Genomic DNA, 14038 nt, shown 5'->3' on the forward strand with positions numbered 1-14038 from the left:
TAATAACAGGAGGTGTTGAATGATATTTGGATATGTATCAGATTTGTGTCAAGCATACGATGGTAGAATTTGGGAAAGTGTCTAATGTTGCAAAGTAAATCTATTTACTACTTACAGATGTGGGTTTCTTCCCTCCACTTCTCAACTGTTCACACTAAACCTATTCTCAATACCATTTCTTAAGAAACAACAGCAATATTTAAAGACCCCAAGAGTAGTACTAATGAGGTAGAAGCAACTGAGGCCATTGTGTTAGTGATTTATAGCCTTAAGAGTATCATGAGTGGGGCAGCAAGCAAATTCATCTTTGTTTTCTGATGTTACTGTAGACTTTGAACTCTACTCAGCAGCACTGAGTAGCACTGTAACTCTTTAGAATCTAACACCCATTTTTTTGTGGTAAAATCCTCAGGGCTTATCACCAGTTTGTTGTATGATATACTGGTCAGTTACCAACTCTGAGTGAGTTATTGATTATGGCAAGTCTGCTAATTGGTGAATCGTTGGATCTGTTCATGGAAACTTACTTTTGAACTGTTTCTCCATCCAGCAGCAACAATTATTCTTCTCACTGACATTGATACCAGAAGTTAACTCTTCTTTTTAACGAACTCCTTTTGGTGAGTAGTTTCAATCTTGATTGGGGGTGGACATTTTTTGGATTCTCTTTCTAGGTTCTTTGGCTGATATAGTAATTAAATTGGCATAAAACAGATTAATAGGTGAAAAACAAGTTTAATTACCTGCGTATGGCAGCACCATAAAACAGGTAAAGTCAGAGACAGTCCTGCAAGGGGAATACAATTGAGCCTTGTATACCCCTAAAGAGAAGGGATAAAAGGGTTAGGAATTCAGAGGAGGAAGACAATTCACAGGAACATGTGAGGAGCACATACTGGGTGAACAGATGTGTGTCCTGCCATGCAGTTGAGTCTTACTGACATAAAAATATATCTCTGGTAATAACTTTCTTCTTGGTACAGACTCCCTATGAAAATTGTTTTAAGCTGTTAAGGAAAAGATGAAAAGCTTTCTGAGTTTCCTATGTCTGTGTTACTTCCTGCTCAAAACAACTACCTGCTAGAGCAATACATTTAGGGGTGATGTACTCTGCTCCCCTTCATGTCTCTGAACTGTATTCATTATGCAGTCTCAGGTTTTGATGATTTTTCTAAACGCTACGCTAGATATATAAAGATATCAGCTCATATACATGAAACAAAAATATTCTGTGTCTCTTTTTCTATGATTGCCAATCAACTTAGCCATAACATGGTTCCAAAATATTTATTTAGAGATTTAAGAACATAATGACACATAATGAATCATGACTCTAGTGTTTATACTAGGTTCTAATATAAGAGGAATGTAAAAGCTTAGAATTTATAGTATTATAATATCTGAATGACAGATTAGTTCAGTTTGGGTTCCCTTGTACCAGTTTTTCTGATCACACTAAATTTTTCCATAAGGTCTAAACACTTTACTTCCCTAGAAAGAGACCATTGATGGTATGTCCCTTTTTGTCTTCTTGTTTTGTTACTTTATTTCCTGGTAACACAGCAAAATTAGAGGAGAAAGCGTGTCCTGTTATTATGTTCACATCTCTACAGAAGATTCAGCAGCCGGAGACCCTTCTTCATCACATCTCCTTCCCTGGTCTCCCTTGTAAGCGAAATCTTTTGGCCACAAAATTATTTTGATGTATTTTTCCCACTTTAAAGTATATTCACATCCTCTGTCCCATTTCCCAAGGGATTCTAATTGCAATGTCACTTCCTTTAGATATGAGAGCCCTTTCTCCTTGGCCACCTGGTCATAAAGGCAAATTCCCTTATTTTCAGTGTATTTCCTGGTACTCCTGCATATCAAGAATTAGGCACTGACAGATGTTTTAATCAACTTCGACTGAGTGTGTATCACCTTCATTCTAATTCCACACCTATTGTGTAATAGCTTCAACATTCTACACTGGGTAATGTTACATATGTCACATGCCACGGTTGCTTCCCATCCAATGTGCAGTCAGGTAGGGCTCAAATCAGGGCATATGCATCCCCCCTGAAGCCTTCTCTACCCATTTGTCTACACCAAGGAACATGTATGCCATGTGATTCACGGAAGCCGCTGGACAGCATGACCATGATGAATCTCCAACCCAGATGCATTTTTTACAATATTTCTCCCCAGGAACACAAAATAGAAGATACTGTTTTTTTCTACCTTTGTGAAAAGATGATAAGGAACCAACATTCACTCCCCAACATTCCTGTATCTTTCACACAAGTCTTTCATAACTTTTTATCTCACCATTAGAAGTCCTGTATTTTCCACATTTTTATTAGCAATGATCATTCCCCCATCTAAACTTAAGAACCAAATACGTATTTTTATTACTTATTTTTTAAAGTTGACTTATTTATATTTAGACAGAGAGAGCATGAGCAGTGGATGGGGCGGATAGAGACAGGGAGAGAGAGGATCCCAACTCACACTGTCAGTTTACAGCCCAGCTTGACACTGGATCTCACGAACAGTGAGAACATGATCTAAGCTGAAATCTAGAGTCCCATGCTTAACCGGCCCAGCCACCCAGGCAACCCCCGGGCATATGTATTTTTAAATGTATTCTAAACTGACCTCCCTATCTTTACTAACAGTTGATACTTTGATTAGATTTTCATGTGGGAATCACATAAATTCTGTTAGGCACTTAAAAATTTGTTGCACCTCACATCATATTTCTGGTTACATTTTAATAGCATCATGATGAAGTCATGCTTGTACAAAACATGTTTACTTGTTCTGATTGATTGTAATCAATGTTTGCTGTCTGATATTCCAAATGTCACCCTTTGGTCACTAGCAGTCCTCATTTTGATCTCTTTAAACCCTGAGTACCTCTTCTGATAGCAACATAATCTTGTTTACTTTATTAGAAGATCATAATGTTACAGGCTTGTTTTTACTTTTTTAAAACTTGGAACTGGTTGTACTAATGAGCCAGCTTCTTTATATGCAAGTTAATATTACAGCCCAATGTGGTATCAAGGTGTAAATTGGGTTTTTCCTCTTGAACACTGAGGATAGTACCAAAGATACTCCTTAAATAACTCTTGTGACAAATGAACTCATCTCCTGTCTCTTCCTCCACCCTTCGCTGTCTGTACCCCAACTTTCTTCCTTGTCTGTGAATTCATGTTGATGATTCCAACCAATTTTTACCTTTCAAAATTTCCTTTGTAAAGAGAGGCTAACAATTCTACGTATTCCAGTAAGAGTTGACTGTCAAAATATATTTTAAATATTATTTCCTTTTTTCTTCTTTTAAGCCATTTTTTAAAATGTTTATTTATTTATTTAAGATAGAGAAGATGAGCAGGGTAGGAACAGAGAGAGAGGCAGAGAGACTATTCCAGGCAGGAACCATGCTGTCACCTCAGACCCAACACTGAACTGTATTTTATGAACCTGAAGATCATCACCTGAGCTGAAATTATGAATGGGGTGCTTAAATGACTGAGCCACCCAGGCACCCCATCCCTTTTTCTATAATGATACTTGGCCCAGGCTTCCTGGAATTGTTTTCAAATTGTGCAATTCTGACGCTCTTATTTTGTCAGCTATTGCTATAACCAACTATTTGGGAAATATAAAAGGCTCACTTCAGAGTCATTTAGAAGAACTCCCAAGTCACTAAAACCCTGAGCTCTCAGTGTCAAAATGCATTTTTCCATATGTCTTGTGTCAGATAATAAAGAAAGACAAAATATATGCATAAATGAGACTCACAAGACTTGGTTTCCACTTTCTATATATGACACACTATTTATCTGTTTTCTTTCATACTTTTACTTTGTACCATTATCCATATTGTCATTATGGACAATTTAATTGCTCACATACAATTTCTCAGGCTTCCTGGAATACATTCGTGTCTGTTACCTCATGCTTGTACTACCCCAAAGATGTCACAAGTTGTACTCTAAAGATGCCACAAGTTAGAAAAAAAATTGAAATTAAACATTGCCAAAATTATTACAAACAGATTAATCCTACACAGAAATTATATAAAGGAAATATTCTATGAACCTACTAAGACCTAAGCCACTGTAGTTTCTTTACAAGGGTAAAAAAGCACACCTGAGGAAAGACTGGCTGGTCTGATAGTCAAGTGTTTTTGAAGCTTACATAAATGCGATTTATATATTTATTTTGTGGATATATATATATATATATATATATATATATGATTTCGGATTAAGAGCATTGTTTTAAAAAATATTACAGGGGCGCCTGGGTGGCGTAGTCGGTTAAGCGTCCGACTTCAGCTCAGGTCACGATCTCGCGGTCCGTGAGTTCGAGCCCCGCGTCGGGCTCTGGGCTGATGGCTCAGAGCCTGGAACCTGTTTCCGTTTCTGTGTCTCCCTCTCTCTCTGCCCCTCGCCCGTTCATGCTCTGTCTCTCTCTGTCCCAAAAATAAATAAACGTTGAAAAAAAAATTAAAAAAAAATATTACAGTAATTACTCTTAAACTATTTTCCCCATGCACACATAAAACCAAGACCTAGTGCATAAATAGAGGTTCCTGGGCATTGGACCAAACTCAACATGACCAGAATCCAGGATAGCAGCTTTCAGAGCCATCAGGTTATCAGTGTTTGTATGTGCTAACAAGAAAAAATATACAAGGGCAGACCATATAAAATTCTACTAAATTTCCCTCAAACAATTTATCTGTATTTTGTGAGCAACTGAAATATGGAAAACATATACACATTCCTATTCAAATTTAAAGGACATTATTTTGGACTTTGTGTGTGTGCGTGTGTGTGTGTGTGTGCGTGCACCAACAATCATTTATTTATTTATTTATTTAAATTTAAATCCAAGTTAGTTAACATATAGTGCAGTAATGGTTTAAGGAATGAATTTAGTGATTCATCACTTACATATAACACCCAGGGCTCATTCCAACAAGTGTCTTCCTTAATGCCCCTCACCCATTTAGCCCATCCCCTCACCCAACACCCTGCCAGCAACCTCAGTTTGTTCTCTGTTTAAGAGTCTCTAACAGTTTGTCTAACTCTCTGTTTTTATATTATTTTTCCTTCTGTTATGTTCATCTGTTTTGTACATTAAATTCCACATATAAGTCAAATCATACAATATTTCTCTTTCTCTGAATGACTTATTTTACTTCACGTAATACACTCTAATTCCATCCAAGTTGTTGCAAAAATGGGAAGATTTATTTCTTTTTCATAGGCAAGTAATATTCCATTGTGTGTGTGTGTGTTTGCACACATACATACCACTTCTTTTGGGTGTGTGTGTGTTATGACCATTTTTTTTTTTGGTTTTTTAAAAAATAACATTTATTTCCATCACCCTCGGTTTTTAAGAGTCTCTTATGCTTTGGCTCTCTCCCACTCGAACCTCTTTTTTTTTTTCCTTCCCCTTCTCCATGGATTTCTGTTACGTTTCTCAGGATCCACATAAGAGTGAAAACATATGGTATCTGTCTTTCTCTGTATGGCTTATTTCACTTAGCATCACACTCTCCAGTTCCATCCACGTTGCTACAAAGGGCCATATTTCATTCTTTCTCATTGCCATGTAGTACTCCATTGTGTATATAAACCACAATTTCTTTATCCATTCATCAGTTGGTGGACATTTAGCCTCTTTCCATAATTTGGCTATTGTTGAGAGTGCTGCTATAAACATTGAGGTACAAGTGCCCCTATGCATCAGAACTCCTGTATCCCTTGGGTAAATTCCTAGCAGTGCTAAGGCTGGGTCATAGGGTAGGTCTATTTTTAATTTTCTGAGGAACCTCCACACTGTTTTCCAGAGTGGCTGCACCAATTTGCATTCCCACCAACAGTGCAAGAGGGTTCCCATTTCTCCACATCCTCGCCAGCATCTATAGTCTCCTGATTTGTTCATTTTGGCCACTCTGACTGGCGTGAGGTGATATCTGAGTGTGGTTTTGATTTGTATTTCCCTGATAAGCAGCAACGTTGAACATCTTTTCATGTGCCTGTTGGCCATCCGGATGTCTTCTTTAGAGAAGTGTCTATTCATGGTTTCTGCCCATTTCTTCACTGGGTTATTTGTTTTTTGGGTGTGGAGTTTGGTGAGCTCTTTATAGATTTTGGGTACTAGCCCTTTGTCTGATATGTCATTTGCAAATATCTTTTCCCATTCTGTTGGTTGCCTTTTAGTTTTGTTGGTTGTGTCCTTTGCTGTGCAGAAGCTTTTTATCTTCCTAAGGTCCCAGTAATTCACTTTTGCTTTTAATTCCCTTGCTTTGGGGATGTGTCGAGTAAGAGATTGCTACGGCTGAGGTCAGAGAGGTCTTTTCCTGCTTTCTCCTCTAGGGTTGGGATGGTTTCCTGTCTCACATTCAGGTCCTTTATCCATTTTGAGCTTATTTTTGTGAATGGTGTGAGAAAGTGGTCTAGTTTCAACCTTCTGCATGTTGCTGTCCAGTTCTCCCAGCACCATTTGTTAAAGAGACGGTCTTTTTTCCATTGGATGTTCTTTCCTGCTTTGTCAAAGATGAGTTGGCCATACGTTTGTGGGTCTAGTTCTGGGGTTTCTATTCTATTCCATTGGTCTATATGTCTGTTTCTGTGCCAATACCTGCTGTCTTGATGAGTACAGCTTTGTAGTAGAGGCTAAAGTCTGGGATTGTGATGCCTCCTGCTTTGGTCTTCTTCAAAATTACTTTGGCTATTCGGGGCCTTTTGTGGTTCCATATGAATTTTAGGATTGCTTGTTCTAGTTTCGAGAAGAATGCTGGTGCAATTTTGATTGGGATTGCATTGAATGTGTAGATAGTTTTGGGTAGTGTTGACATTTTGACAATATTTATTCTTCCAATCCATGAGCAGAGAATGTCTTTCCATTTCTTTAATCTTCTTCAATTACCTTCATAAGCTTTCTATAGTTTTCAGCATACAGATCCTGTACATCTTTGGTTAGAGTTATTCCTAGGTATTTTATGCTTCTTGGTGCAATTGTGAATGGGATCAGTTTCTTTATTTGTCTTTCTGTTGCTTCATTGTTAGTGTATAAGAATGCAACTGATTTCTGTACATTGATTTTGTATCCTGCAACTTTGCTGAATTCATGTATCAGTTCTAGCAGACTTTTGGTGGAGTCTATCGGATTTTCCATGTATAGTATCATGTCATCTGCAAAAAGTGAAAGCTTGACTTCATCTTTGCCAATTTTGATGCCTTTGATTTCCTTTTGTTGTCTGATTGCTGATGCTAGAAATTCCAACACTATGTTAAACAACAGCGGTGAGAGTGGGCATCCCTGTCATGTTCCTGATCTCAGGGAAAAAGCTCTCAGTTTTTCCCCATTGAGGATGATGTTAGCTGTGGGCTTTTCATAAATGGCTTTTATGATGTTTAAGTATGTTCCTTCTATACCGACTTTATCAAGGGTTTTTATTAAGAAAGCGTGCTGAATTTTGTCAAAGGCCTTTTCTGCATCGATTGACAGGATCATATGGTTCTTATCTTTTCTTTTATTAATGTGATGTATCACGTTGATTGATTTGCGAATGTTGAACCAGCCCTGCATCCCAGGAATGAATCCCACTTGATCATGGTGAATAATTCTTTTTATATGCCGTTGAATTCGATTTGCTAGTATCTTATTGAGAATTTTTGCATCCATATTCATCAGGGATATTGGCCTGTAGTTCTCTTTTTTTACTGGGTCTCTGTCTGGTTTAGGAATCAAAGTAATACTGGCTTCATAGAATGAGTCTGGAAGTTTTCCTTCCCTTTCTATTTCTTGGAATAGCTTGAGAAGAATAGGTATTATCTCTGCTTTAAACGTCTGGTAGAACTCCCCTGGGAAGCCATCTGGTCCTGGACTCTTATTTGTTGGGAGATTTTTGATAACTGATTCAATTTCTTCGCTGGTTATGGGTCTGTTCAAGCTTTCTATTTCCTCCTGATTGAGTTTTGGAAGAGTGTGGGTGTTCAGGAATTTGTCCATTTCTTCCAGGTTGTCCAATTTGTTGGCATATAATTTTTCATAGTATTCCCTGATAATTGTTTGTATCTCTGAGGGATTGGTTGTAATCATTCCATTTTCATTCATGATTTTATCTATTTGGGTCATCTCCCTTTTCTTTTTGAGAAGCCTGGCTAGAGGTTTGTCAATTTTGTTTATTTTTTCAAAAAACCAACTCTTGGTTTCGTTGATCTGCTCTACAGTTTTTTTAGATTCTATATTGTTTATTTCTGCTCTGATCTTTATCATTTCTCTTCTTCTGCTGGGTTTAGGCTGCCTTTGCTGTTCTGCTTCTATTTCCTTTAGGTGTGCTGTTAGATTTTGTATTTGGGATTTTTCTTGTTTCTTGAGATAGGCCTGGATTGCAATGTATTTTCCTCTCAGGACTGCCTTTGCTGCGTCCCAAAGCGTTTGGATTGTTGTATTTTCATTTTCATTTGTTTCCATATATTTTTTAATTTTTTCTCTAATTGCCTGGTTGACCCACTCATTCGTTAGTAGGGTGTTCTTTAACCTCCATGCTTTTGGAGGTTTTCCAGACTTTTTTCTGTGGTTGATTTCAAGCTTCATAGCATTGTGGTCTGAAAGTATGCATGGTATAATTTCAATTCTTGTAAACTTATGAAGGGCTGTTTTGTGACCCAGTATATGATCTATTTTGGAGAATGTTCCATGTGCACTCGAGAAGAAAGTATATTCTGTTGCTTTGGGATGCAGAGTTCTAAAAATATCTGTCAAGTCCATCTGATCCAATGTGTCATTCAGGGCCCTTGTTTCTTTATTGACCGTGTGTCTAGATGATCTATCCATTTCTGTAAGTGGGGTGTTAAAGTCCCCTGCAATTACCACATTCTTCTCAATAAGGTTGCTTATGTTTATGAGTAATTGTTTTATATATTTGGGGGCTCCAGTATTCGGCACATAGACATTTATAATTGTTAGCTCTTCCTGATGGATAGACCCTGTAATGATTATATAATGCCCTTCTTCATCTCTTGTTACAGCCTTTAATTTAAAGTCTAGTTTGTCTGATATAAGTATGGCTACTCCAGCTTTCTTTTGGCTTCCAGTAGCATGAAAAAGAGTTCTCCACCCCCCCCCACTCTCAATCTAAAGGTGTCCTCAGGTCTAAAATGCGTCTCTTGTAGACAGCAAATAGATGGGTCTTGTTTTTTTTATCCATTCTTATACCCTATGTCTTTTGGTTGGCACATTTAGTCCATTTACATTCAGTGTTATTATAGAAAGATACAGGTTTAGAGTGATTGTGATGTCTGTATGTTTTATGCTTGTGGCGATGTCTCTGGTACTTTGTCTCACAGGATTCCCCTTAGGATCTCTTGTAGGACTGGTTTAGTGGTGACAAATTCCTTCAGTTTTTGTTTGTTTGGGAAGACCTTTATCTCTCCTTCTATTCTAAATGACAGACTTGCTGGATAAAGGATACTCAGCTGCATATTGTTTCTGTTCATCACATTGAAGATCTCCTGCCATGGCTTTCTGGCCTGCCAAGTTTCAAAAGAGAGATCACTCACAAGTCTTATGGGTCTCCCTTTATATGTTAGGGCACGTTTATCCCTTGCTGCTTTCAGAATTTTCTCTTTATCCTTGTATTTTGCCAGTTTCACTATGATATGTCGCGCAGAAGATCGATTCAAGTTACGTCTGAAGGGAGTTCTCTGTGCCTCTTGTATTTCAGTGCTTTTTTCCTTCCCCAGTTCAGGGAAATTCTCAGCTATTATTTCTTCAAGTACACCTTCAGCACCTTTCCCTCTCTCTTCCTCCTCTGGGATACCAATTATGCATATATTATTTTTTTTTTTTAGTGTATCACTTAGTTCTCTAATTTTCCCCTCATACTCCTGGATTTTTTTATCTCTCTTTTTCTCAGCTTCCTCTTTTTCCATAATTTTATCTTCTAGTTCACCTATTCTCTCCTCTGCCTCTTCAATCCGAGCCGTGGTCGTATCTATTTTATTTTGCATGTCGTTTAAAGCGTTTTTTCAGCTCCTCCTGACTGTTCCTTAGTCGCTTGATCTCTGTAGCAAGAGATTCTCTGCTGTCTTCTATACTGTTTTCAAGCCCAGTGATTAATTTTATGACTATTATTCTAAATTCACTTTTTGTTATATTATTTAAATCCTTTTTGATCAGTTCATTAGCTGTTGTTATTTCCTGGAGATTCTTTTGAGGGGAATTCTTCCGTTTGGTCATTTTGGATAGTCCCTGGAGTGGTGTGGACCTGCAGGGCACTTCCCCTGTGCTGTGGTGTATAACTGGAGTTGGTGGGCGGGGCCGCAGTCCGACCTGATGTCTGCCCCCAGCCCACCGCTGGGGCCACAGTCAGACTGGTGTGTGCCCTATCTTTCCCTCTCCTAGGGGCAGGATTCACTGTGGGATGGCATGGCCCGTCTGGGCTACTTGCACACTGCCAGGCTTGTGGTGCTGGGGATCTGGCGTATAAGCTGGGGTGGGTAGGCAAGGTGCACGGGGGCAGGAGGGGCAGGCTTAGCGTGCTTCTCCTTAGGTGATCCACTTCAGGAGGTGTTATGCCCAGAATTCGTGATCCCCAAAGACCACTAGGGAGCCGAGTCTGATGCAAAAGCAAAAGAGCCTTTATTCGAGCTAGCTCGAGCTCAATCCTCTACCTGCACCGATGCAGCGGTGAGATACCAGGGAGAGAGAGCGAGTTTCAAAAGCACAAAGGTTTTATAGGGGTCTAGGTGCAGTTGGTGAGGTAACGGCTATGGCCTCAGCCGATTGGCTGGGGAAGGGTCGGAGTCCTGTTACGCAGGTCGCTGGGAGTGTTTTGATCAGGAAGTTTGAATGGGTGAGCGGGAGGTTACTCAAGGGGAGGAGGCGCGGTCTGAGGTTTCTGCGATTTTCCCGGAAAAAGGGTCATGTCGGGGACATAGTCACTCAAGGTGGAGGACACAGAACAAGATGGAGTCGGCCGGCGTAGGCCCGCCCTTTAATTCCCCCCTTGTCATGTAGCTTTCGGACCCAATCATGGGACCGGCTGCATTTATGGTGACAAGGGGAACAGAGTTTGGAGGTTTACGCAAAGTTCTGGGAAGCAAGTGTCCCTGGGGTGGTCTGGGAGGTCTGATTAAGTATTGTCCCTGAGCTGGTGTCTATGATCTGCCAGGTCATGTTTTGGGGGGCGTGGGAACTCCTGGCAGCATGAGCAATGACAAGCAGAGTTAACCGAGTTACCAATATTAGGTGGGTCAAATGCACTGTAGCTTCAGCTTGAGCGGGTTGTGTTGGTCCCGACTGATGGTCCAGCGCGTGACAAAGTCCTTCCAGATGGAGGAGGGGTCCGCTGGCCGAAAGTGGGTTGATGGACCCAGGTCGCAATGCCGTCTACTTTGAGAGCAGTGGGGGTTGTCAACACCACGATGTAGGGTCCCTTCCAGCGTGGCTCGAGGGTCTCTCGGTGGTGCCTCTTGACATAGACCCAGTCTCCCGGCCTGTACTGATGAGGTGTCGGGGTCGGGCCAGCCTCGTAGATGGCACAGAGGCGCGGCCAAATGTCCTCGTGCGCCCTCTGGAGCCCTCTCAAGGAAAGAAAAAGTTCTTAATCTTTAAACTCAGCAATAAGTTCAGCTCGAAGGCTGGGAATAACAGGGGGTGGCCTACCAAACATGATCTCGTAGGGAGTAAAACCCAGAGTGTAAGGAGTGTTTCTAACCCGGTAAAGGGCGTACGATAGGAGAGTCACCCAGTCCCTGCCAGTCTCCATGGTTAATTTGGTAAGGGTCTCTTTTAGGGTTCTATTCATTCTTTCTACCTGTCCTGAGCTCTGGGGCCTATAAGCACAATGTAATTTCCAGTTTGCCCCCACTGCCTTGGCTACTGCCTGTGTTACCTGTGAGATAAAAGCTGGTCCACTGCCTGATCCTACCATGGCAGGAAAACCATACCTGGGTAAGATGTCTTCTAGTAGCTTCTTAGCCACCTTCTGAGCTGTTTCATGCTTGGTTGCGTATGCCTCCACCCAGCCAGAGAAGGTGTCTGTAAATACTTTCCTGGTTTGACTTCAGTGAAGTCGACTTCCCATTGGGCTCCCGGTCTGGTGCCTTTGAGCCTGGTTTCTTTTTTATTTGATGTGGCTCTCGCGTTGGTGAGTTGGCAGATCTTGCAGGCAGATACAACTTGCTCTATTTTGGTGTCCTGTTGGTGAATCTTGATTCCGGCATGTCAGATTAAGTCTTTTAATTTTCGGGCCCCCATATGAGTAGACCGATGCATGTGCTCTAATATTGAGACTCTGAGCTGGTCTGGCAGCACGAGCTCCTTGTTAGGTGTATACCACCATCCCTTTATCTCCTGGTCCATGGGGAGTTTCTTGATTCACTGTAACTTCTCCTGGGAGTATTTGGTCTGGTCTGGTAAAACTGGGTCTCCCAGATCTGGTAGTTGTATGGTCATGGTGGGGACTGAAGTAAGGGCTACTGCCTTGGCTGCCTGGTCAGCCTTTCGATTACCTCTAGCTACTGGGTTATCAGCTTTTTGGTGCCCTTGGCAGTGGATAATGGCTAGCTTGGCAGGAAGCCATAAGGCCGTGAGCAGGTTAAGTATCTCTTGCTTATTTTTTATTGTCCGTCCTTCTGCCATCAGTAACCCCCTCTCCTCATAAATTGCCCCATGAATATGAGCTGTGGCAAATGCATAACGGCTGTCTGTGTAGATGTTAAGCCATCTTCCAGCTCCCAGCATCAGCGCCTTGGTGAGGGCTATGAGCTCTGCCCGCTGGGCTGATGTTCCAGAGGGTAGAGCCTCCGCCCATACGGTGTCCGTTTCGGTGACCACCGCTGCACCCGCATACCTGTGTCCATCTCGCACAAAGCTGCTGCCATCAGTGAACCAAGTAGCCTCGGCATTGGGGAGGGGCTGGTCGGTCAGGTCCATCTGGAATCCATGTACTTGTTCCAGGATTTTCACACAGTCATGTAGTGAAGCACCTAGGTCAGGGTCGGGCAGCAGGGTTGCAGGATTGAGGGCTGCACTGGGGTGGAACCGCACTCGTGGAGGGTTGAGTAGGAGGCTCTGGTAATGAGTCACACGTGTGTTGCTCATCCATCTATCAGGAGGCTGTTTCAGGACCCCTTCAATGGCGTGTGGGGTCGTGATCCAGATCTCCTGTCCTAGGGTCAGTTTGTCTGCATCCTTGACTAGGAGTGCTGTCGCCGCAATAATTCTTAGGCATGGCAGCCAGCCGGCAGCCACTGGGTCTAGTTTCTTAGACAGGTAAGCCACTGGGCTGTTCCAGGGGCCTAAGGCTTGAATTAGAACCCCTTTTGCTATTCCCTTATGTTCGTCTACAAAGAGGTGGAAGGGCTTCGTAATGTCTGGTAGGCCCAGGGCTGGGGCACTTAGAGGGCCTTTTTTAACTGACTAAAGGAAGTTTCTTCTTTTTCAGCCCATTTAAATGTTTTCCCCTCTTTGGTAGCTTCATATAGGGGCCTGGCGATCTCAGCAAAACCTGGAACCCAGAGGCGGCAGTAGCCGGCTGATCCTAGGAATTCCCTCACTTCTCTTCGGGAGGTGGGAGTAGGGATCTTTAGGACAGTTTCTTTTCTGGCTTCTGATAACCGCCGCTGTCCACCCTCCAGGATATATCCCAGGTAACTTACCCTGTCCCTGAATATCTGAGCCTTCTTCGCGGATGCCCGGTAGCCTAAGGCCCCCAGGGTAGCCAGCAGGTCCTGGGTTCCTCGCTCACAGTCTTTGGCCATGTCAGCAGCAATCAGGATGTCATCTACGTACTGTAGAAGGGTGAGGCCAGGATGCTCCCTTCTGTACTCACCCAGGTCCTCGTGTAGTGCCTCGTCGAACATGGTGGGTGAATTTTTGAATCCCTGAGGTAGCCGTGTCCAGGTGAGTTGCCCACTGTAGCCCTCCTCCAGATCATGCCACTCGAAGGCGAACAAGGGTTGGCTCTGGGGTGCCAGCGGCAGACTGAAGAAGGCGTCCTTTAAATCTAGTACAG

The sequence above is a fragment of the Prionailurus viverrinus genome, chromosome B2 (genome assembly GCF_022837055.1).
Source record: "Prionailurus viverrinus isolate Anna chromosome B2, UM_Priviv_1.0, whole genome shotgun sequence".
NCBI lineage: Eukaryota > Metazoa > Chordata > Mammalia > Carnivora > Felidae > Prionailurus > Prionailurus viverrinus.